Raw genomic sequence first — 9,335 nt, forward strand, 5'->3', positions numbered from 1 at the left:
TGTGGCCCACAGGCCATAGTTTGAGGATGCCTGCCTAAATAGAAAGCTTGATTAACAGTCTGACCTGGTGGAATGAACTCCAAATATACTATATTTTCATCCGTTTGGAAAGTTGGAAGACATCCAGAAGTAGGTTTGTCATCAATTGACATTGCATCTTTTTTTGAAATGAGAAAATCACTTGTACATTTGGGTTTTTGATTGGCGCTCTCCTTGTAAGCTGTGTTCAACATCACAGCAGTTTCTGCAGCATTTTTCCCAAGCAGGAAACAAAATTTCACAACTGCATGCTGTTCTCTGAAATTGGCCATCACAAAACAAGGTCCAAGCGAAACTGCTTGAAAAAAATTCACTGTGTCCAGAGAGAACCTTTCCAGCTGCCACTGGGTGCACTGACTCACTGTTTGCCTAGTGGGAAAAATGTGTACAATGAAGCTCTGCTCCACCCAGTGCAATTCCATTTTTTTCATGTACCTCCCTCTAGATGTATATATATGTGTTGTTGCCTTTATTATGAAAACGTTGTCTGTGATTCCTTATTTTTGTTCGTATAGTTTTGTTTCACTTTGTGAAATTATTAAGCAGGATTGAATTATTTTCTCTGTAATAATGTCTTTTAAGGTAATTTTAGGTTGCTATGTAATGTTGTCATTGATTCTCTTCCCAAAGAACTTGTGTTAGGCAGGGTTTTTTAGAGAAACAAAACCAGTACACTTATGATTATATATATTTAGGAGGATAGGTTTATACAGTGAGAAGGAATATAACAGCTAATTAATCCACACAGCAGTACAGAAGGCTCAGTTCAACTCACTTTCATCGAACAGTTAATATACTAGAAGTCCTTCAACTCATGTGGGCTGCAAGGTCCAGGAAGCAGACAGTGGAGTCCTCTCTTGGGCAATGCAGGCAGATTCTGCCTGCAGGCTGCAAACAACAGGGTGGGTCAGTAACAGCTCAGTAGCTTAGCAAAGCAGGCCCAGATGGGATATTGAACTTAAGCAATGCAAGGCAACAGGATCCACCAACCTCAAGCTCAAGTGATGTATGTAATGTATGCACCAGCAGTGTGGTGAAGCAGGTCTCCAAGGGACCTCAAGCTTTAGCAACAGATCCACAGGTTGGCTTGTCCCACAGGTGGTGTAGCACACAAGTTGAAGCAGAGAACTAGCTAAAGCAACAGCATGCTGGTCCAATCACCAGAGAGCAAGAGAGACGGGGGCAGGCCTTGCAGAGCCATTTATTTCTTTGCCCTCCAATCAAACTGCAACCTGATTAATCCCACGTGTTCCTATTGGCCAGGTTGGCACAATAAACCTACCTATCACAAAGCTTCTTTTAATGTTTTTCTATGAATGGTGTTACTTTCACAAATTCCTTTAGTTTTTGCTTATCTGAAATTGGTTTCATTTTCTCTCATACATGAGAGATAATTTTGCTAGCTATAGGATTCTGGTTGGCAGTTTTTAACTCAAATATTTGCACATATAAATCTAATTCCTTCTTGCTTGCATGGTTTTGATAGAAAACTCTGAATTTATCCTGATTGATTGGACTTTATATGGGATTTTTCTGTTTCCCTCTGCCACTCTGAGGATAATTTCCTTTCTTTGATGTTAGAAAGTTTAACTCTAAAGTGTTGTGGTAATTTTCTTTTGAGGATAAATCTGTTTGGAGTTCTCTGAGTTTCTTGAAAAATTACTTTGTGTTCTGTCATACTATTAGGCAAATTCTCCTTTAATACTTCATAAATTATTTTCTCTGTCATTAATATTTTTTCCTCTCTGTTCTGCGATATTTATGAAAGATAAACATTCCTTTTGATAATGTCCCATAGAAGTTCTGGTTGGTTTTTTTCCCCAGCTTTTAAAGTTTTTTCCATAGCTTGATCTTCTTGTATTTTGGTCTCGAGAGATTTGTTGTCCAGATCACTGATTCTTGTTTCCATTGTTTCAATCCTGTTTTGTTCTTTCAAATTGTTATCCAGTTCTAATATTTAGTATTTGCCTTTTGAATTTATATTTGGAGTTGTTGAATTATTTCTAGTTTTTATTTATGTTGTCAAATTGGTCTGTATTGGTCAGATTGGCCTTCTGAGTTCCTGTAGAGTCTCCTCGAATTTTTCTGTTTTTTTAAATCAATTTTTTCCTCTAATTGCTTGAAGTAGCTAGCGGTCATTGCTTTAATCTCCCTCCTGGGAAAGTCCAACACTTTCTCTTCTCCAAAGACTTCCTCCAGGTCCACATCTGTCTGCATTCTGGTTAAGTGAGTTCTTTTCTCTTGTTTTTAGATCTTAGCAGAAATTGACTTGGCTTTTTTTGGGGTTTGGGTTTTTAATATTTGTCTCTGGCACACAACTATCCCGAGGCACTTATGGTAGAACCCAGATAATCCAGTATGGTTAGTCAGTTTGGCATTAGCCTATCCTAGCAGGAACCAAAGGCATAAAACAATGAAATATTGCCTCCTTCACTATCCTGGTTTTGAGGCTGGTTCCCCTGTGCCTCGGGAGTGCCAGGCAATAATCAGCACACCCAACATGATGAGGGAGATACAAGACTGTCGGAAACCCTGCCTGTATGCCCGTCAGCTATGTTCACTGACCCTATATGCCAGAGAAGGGTCTAGATCCTATTTTGCAGTGGGCCAACAGGCAGGTAGGTGACTGCACTTTGAATCCTGGGCTTGTGGAGAAATGTTCAATCTCTTCTGCACGGGATTCTCTTCCCTAACACCTGCCCACCCTAATTCTTCACCTCCATAGGGTCAGCCTGTCCCCTTGGTGCCCGGGGGAAGTTCTGCTATCATCCTGTCCCCAAGAGTTCCATTTGGGCATTGGGAGCCAGTCCACACCTGAGCTAACCTCCCCTTTCCAGCTGGAATGAAGTGAACAGCTCAGGACCCTTTCAGCCCCAGGTTGAGGAAGCATGTGAATCCACCCCCCCAAGTTTAGACTCAGTCTTTCCTCAGTTATTTTGGAGAAGGAGTGTTAGTGTCCTCCTTGGTGTTAAGATGGGGTGGGTGAAAAAGAGGGTGACTGTCAGTTCACCTCGGAAGTCCAGAGGACTGGAGAGAGAGGTGACTCCACAGATGTCCTGCTGTCCAGCACTGATTCCTCAGATTTCTGAAGGATTCTTGGTGTCAATTCCTCCCCATGAGATGCTGAGATATAATTATCAGAAGTTTCCGTTCTTCACGGGAGGTCCAGAACTCAGGCTACTAACATTTGTCTGCCTTTTGTTCAAATTTCCTCTGTAGGTGGTTTCACAGAGGCTCAGACTATGTGCCATATTGAATTCTTCCCCCGAAGTAAGCACTTTAGTTTGTTGCTTTGTAGCATTTCAAATCTATACAAAATTGAACCTACCCTCAACATTTGTCTACGGCTAGCTATTACTCTGCATCTCCATTCTATCTATATTAGCAGTCACTTTCTGCTGCAATACTGCTTTATCTGAAAGCAAATATCAGTCCTTAGATAGAATTTCATCTATAATGTTTTCAGTGTGTATCTCTCAAAGAGAATGGTCCTTTTATTAAAAAAAACACCTTTATTGAAGCATAATTGCCACATCATAAACTGTACACAATTAAAGTGTGTATTTGAGAAGCTTTGACATATTTCTATATCTATGAAACTATCATCAGAATTAAGATAATGTCTATCTTTATATGACTTCAAAAAGTTTCACAGTGTTAATCTAGAACCACTCCCAAGCCCCCTACTGTGATCCCAGGCAGCCTGTTTTTTAAATTTTTTATTATTGAAACAAACCTGCTGCAAAAGACCCCTTGAAAACAAAAATGTTACTTTGAAGACTAAAGTGTTCCTGACCCACGTCATGATATTTTCAGTCCCCTCATATACTTGTGAGAGATGGACAATGAATAAAGCACATGGGAAAAATGTGATGCGTTTGATTTGTGGTATCAGTGAAAGAGATAGAAAGTACCAGGATGTGGTAGTTATATAATCATTTGTCAATTTGAAAGGATTAAGAGTGAAGGGGTGGAGTCTAGCTTGTCAATCAAGTCATAGCCAATGAGGCCTCTGTGTAGGCTTGGCCTTCTCCTGAGGATTCTGGGAATTCCTGTCTTCCTCCCTGGAGGAGGGAGACATTCTCTTTCTCTACACTCACTCCCTGAGAGACTGTACTGACAAGAAACATGGAACTATGCTAGTGCTCTGAGCTGTAGCAGCCACGTGGAGACCCCTGCCAGTGCTGAGATGCTTACAATGCCACTAGATCCACAAGACTTCCCACCCACTGGCTTGTGATCTTCCTGTGTTCAGCATCATTGCATGTGTTTCCTGAGTCTGAAGAGGACTGTATAGATTGGTATCGGACACATGGGCTAAGATCGGACTTTTGGACTTGATCTGGGTGGGGCTGGGATGTTTTCTCAGCATTCAATTGCTCTTGTATATAAAGCCCTTTCCTATACACACATGCGTCTCCCTGGATTTGTTTCTCTAGTCTACCTGGACTAACACAAACAAATTTCCTTGGAAGAACAAACACATTTCCTGGGAAGAAGTACAGCCAGAATGCACCTTATAAGCTAGGATGGTGAGACTTCACCTCACGTGTATTGAGAACCTGTTATCAGGAGAGAATGGTCTCGGGAGCAGCACATCATCCTTGGTGAAGTAGCGGGTCGCTGGCAAAGAGGAAGACCCTCAATGAGATGTGTTGACACAGTGGCTGCCATGGGTTCAAACACAGTAACAGTTATGAGGGGGACCAGCTGGTCTTTGCACATGTGAGTTGGAACCAGTTTAGCTTGACAGCAGCTAACAACAGACGTTGAAAGCATTTAGATTCAAGTCTTTGCATGAGCATATGCTTTCCTTCGGGGGAGGGGGTAGATCACCCAGGGTGGAATGGCTGACTCATGCGGTAGATATGAATATATTTAACCTTATGAGAAACTGACAAATGTCTGTCATAGAATTTTCCACTCCCACGAAAAGTGAATGAGAGAGCTTGCAGATACTTGATAGGAGCTGGTCTCTTCTCTCAGTTATGGATGTAGGTGTGTCTTCGAGTAGATTTGCTTTGCATTTCTCTGTGCATTAAAGATGTTGAGCATCTTTTCATGCATTTATTTGCTATCATGATAAATTCTTTGGTGAAATGTTTATTTATATTTCTTGTCCATTAAGGTGCTTGTTTTCTTATAAACTAGTCCTTTATAAATTCTAGATACAAATCCTTTAGACACATGCAAGCTTTGCATGTATTTCCCTTGGTCTGTGGTTTCTCTTTTTCGTTTTCATAAGTGCCCTTTGAAAAGTTTACAATTTTTTTTAGCGTGTTAATTTAATAGATGATTTCTCTTACAGCTCTTTCTTTGGTGTGTTGAATTTAAGTATTTTCTGCCAAGCAAACTGAAAATTTCACCTGTTTTCTTCTAGGAATTTTATAGTGTTAGCTCTAACATTTAGGTCTGATTAATTCTGAGTTCATTGTCATGTGTTTTGAAATATGGCTTGAGAGTTGGAATTGGCTCAATGGCAATGCAGAATCTTTGTTTTCTTTTCCACGAATTCCTCTTAACAATGTTTTGTAGCTTTAAGTATACAGATTTTGTACCCCTTTTAACAGATTTAACTCAAGTATTTCAGGTTCCTTTAAGCCATTGCATATTGTATCTTTTTAAGTATTTATTTCTGATTATTCATGCTCAAACCAAACTCACTACCATAAAGTCAATTCTGTTTCACAGTGACCCTTTACGACAAGGTGAAACTGCCTCTTGGGTTTATGGGAGGTGGAAAGCCTCATCTTTCTCCCACAGAGCAGCTGGAGGATTCAAACCACATATCTGTGATTAGCAGTTCAATGCATAGCCCACTAGCCCACCACTAGGGCTATGATGGTTCATGCTAGTATCCATAAATATATTCATTTTTTGAATATTGATTTTGCGCTGCACTATTTTACTAAACTCATTTATTAGTTCTAGTAGTTTTTTCATTTGTAAATTCCTGAAGTTTTTCAACACGGGCAATCACGGATTGTGAAGGCAGACAGGCTTACTTTTGACTTTCCCGTCTGGTTGCTTCTTTATTTCTTTTGTGAACTTGATTACAATGTCTAACAGACCACAGCCATGAGGTCAAATTCAATCATAGTGCCCCTCTAGAGCAGGGGTTCTCAACCTTCCTAATGCCACAACCCTTTAATACAGTTCCTCATGTTGTGGTGACCCCCCAACTATAAAATTATTTTCATATACTTCATAACTGTAATTTTGCTATTGTTATGAATTTGGGGACCCCCGTGAAAGGGTTGTTTGACCTCCAAAGGGGTCGCGACCCACAGGTTGAGAACCACTGCTATCGAGGATGACTACAACTAGTGCAACCTCTGATAGGCATCCTGGTGGTTCAGTGGTTAAGTGCTTGACTGCTTATCAAAAGGTGGGTGGTTCAAACCCACCAGCAGTCTGTAAGAGAAAGATGTGGCAGTCAGCTTCCTTAGAGCTTGGCAGCTTTGGAAACCTGTGGAGCAGTTCTCCGCAGCCCTGGGCGGTTCCTGTGGTAGGCATTCCCTCCATGACGGTGGGCGAGGTGAGAGGAGAGTGGTGAAGAACAGTGGTAAGAACCAACCCTCTTTTCTTCCTAATCTTATCAGGAAGCTTCCAGATTTTCATTGTTAAATATAATATCATCTCTAAGTTTTCTATAAATACCCTTTATCGGGTTAAGGACGTTCTTTTCTATTAGTAGTTTGATGAGAATTTTTGTCAGGAATATACATTAGATTTTGTTAAATGGTTTTTCCATGTCTAGTGAGATGATCGTATTATTTTTTCTTTTTACCCAGTAATTTAGTGGATGACATTGATTGCTTTTTGAAAGTTAAATCCATTTTGCGTTCTTTGTATCAACTTTACTTTTATGTATTTCCTTAGCTGTGATTTGCCAAGACTTTTTGTTGCCCCCCCACCCCCTTTTTCACTTGTAGTTGTGAGGGAAAATGATCTATAGGTTTCCTTTATTGTAATGTCCGTTTCGGGGTTCGTGTCAGTGTCGTTGTGTGGAATTTTGATAAGCAGTCAAGCACTTAACCACTGAACCACCAGGATGCCTATCAGAGGTTGCACTAGTTGTAGTCATCCTCGATAGCAGTGGTTCTCAACCTGTGGGTCGCGACCCCTTTGGAGGTCAAACAACCCTTTCACGGGGGTCCCCAAATTCAGTAGCAAAATTACACTGCTGAGCAGTGTTTTCTTGGAGAGTTTTGTGGGACTCATGATGTCTCTCTCTTAAATGACTGGTGGAGTTCATCAGTGAAATCATGTGGGTCTGCAGTTCTCTTTGTGGGAAGTTGCTTGACTACAAACCCGGTTTCTTCATCTTCCTCAAAACTCAAACCCACTGCCGCCTAGTACACCTCAACTCGAGCGCCCGACCCTGGAGTAGAGCTGCCCTGTGGGTTTCAGAGACAGCGACTTGATGGCATTAGCGATTCGTGCCTTTCTCCAGCAGAGCGGTCGGTGATTTCAAACTGCTGCCCTTGTGGTTAGCAGCCCAGCGTATAACCCCTAAGCCACCAGGACTCCTGGTCTTCAGCGTTAGACCACCTGTTTCTTCTTGGGAGTGTCTGGTAGTACAAATGTTTAATGCACTTGGCTGAAAATTGCAAGATTGGAGGTTCAAGCACACCCAGAGATTCCTAGAAAGAACAGCCTGATAATCTACTTCCCCCTGAACCAGCCATTGAATCCCCTGTGGAGCACTATTCTACTCTGACACACGTTTGGTTGCCAGGAGCTGAAATCTACTGGGCAGCAAGGAGCATGCTGTTTTGCCCTGTTATTTCTGCTGGAGTGAGCAGTGGTTGGTTGAGTCCTGGCTAAATTGCCTCTAAGAGGCCCCCAGTGAGCCTTCCCAGTGCTCTTGCCCTTGTGCCATCCACTCTCTTTTGTTGTGGCTGGACGAGGTGACTCCCTTCTAATGATTAGAATACAGACATGATGGTCGCTTCCCAGATTAGGTTACAAAGACCCTGAGACTTCTGCCTCAGGCCTGGCCTCTCCCACACCCTGTCTGAGGAAGGTTATAAGATGCCCTTCGGAAAGGCCCACGTGGCAAGGGACTGAGGGAGGCTGTTGACCAATAACTGGCAGGACCCCGATGCATCTTCTCCAGCAGACAAAGTCCGGAGTTTGAGAACATTGTTGATGAAGGAGGAGTCCAGGTGGCAGAGTAAGTCACACATGATTTCGGATATCTGCAGGGGCAGTTCTACTCTGTCCGGGAAGGTTACTAGGAGTCAGAACTAACTCCATGGCAGTAAGTTCTGGAACCACAAGGTCAGCAGTTCAAACTTACCAGGCACTGCTCCTTGGGAGAAAGATGCAGTTATCTGCTCCTAGAAAGATTTACAGCCTTGGAAACCCAGAGTTCTCCGGTTTTCTTATAGGGCTGTGTGTTAGTCTGGGTAGACTAGAGAAACAAAATTCATAGACACTCATATTTTATATAAAGGGTAAGTATACATTAAAAAAGCATCCCAACCCAGTGCTGTACAAGCCTATAAGTCCAACATTAGCCCATATGTCTGACATCGATCTACAAAGTCCTCCTCCATCTCACAAAACACATGCAATGATGCCGACTGCAGGAGGAAAGCCGAATCAGTGAGCGTGCAAGCATCTCAGCGCTGGCAGGGGTCTCCACACGGCTGCTCCAGCGCCCAGGGCTGCATCGGGGTAGGTCCATGTGGCTTCTCCTCAGAGATGTCTCACAGGAAGTGAGCCTTGCCAGCTGAGGCAGAGAACTAAGGCAACCGCACACCGGTCCGACCATCAGAGAGCAAGAGACTAGACAGGCGAGGCTTGCGGAGCCATTTATCGCTCTGCCCTTCAATGAATCTCACATGTGTTCACTGGCCAGGTTGGCACAATAAACCTTAACTATCACAGGCTGCTAGGAATTGGAGTTGAGGTCAGTGAGTTTGTGGCTTGGCTTGGCTGGTGAAGGACCAGAGAGAAGTGAGGAGTATCTGACTGGAAACCCAGAGGCGGGCGGGTGCTTGCTAAGGGGTGGTAGCAAGATAGACTCACATGCTGTGGACGTGTTGTCAGGAGAGACCAGTCCCTGGAGAAGGACATCATGCTTAGTAAAGTGAAGGGGCAGCGAAAAAGAGGAAGGCCCTTAACAGGATGGATTGTCACAGCGGCTGCAACAAAGGGCTCAAATATAAGAACAATCGTGAGGATGGCCCAGGACCGGGCACTATTCCCTTCTGTTGTATGTGGGTCACTATGGGTTGGAACCGACTCGATGGCACGCAGCTATAGCAACCGCAGAAAGTTTCGGA

This window comes from Echinops telfairi, unplaced genomic scaffold, assembly GCF_000313985.2.
Source record: "Echinops telfairi isolate 266 unplaced genomic scaffold, ASM31398v2 ScPeMD7_11;HRSCAF=52, whole genome shotgun sequence".
Taxonomy (NCBI): Eukaryota; Metazoa; Chordata; class Mammalia; order Afrosoricida; family Tenrecidae; genus Echinops; species Echinops telfairi.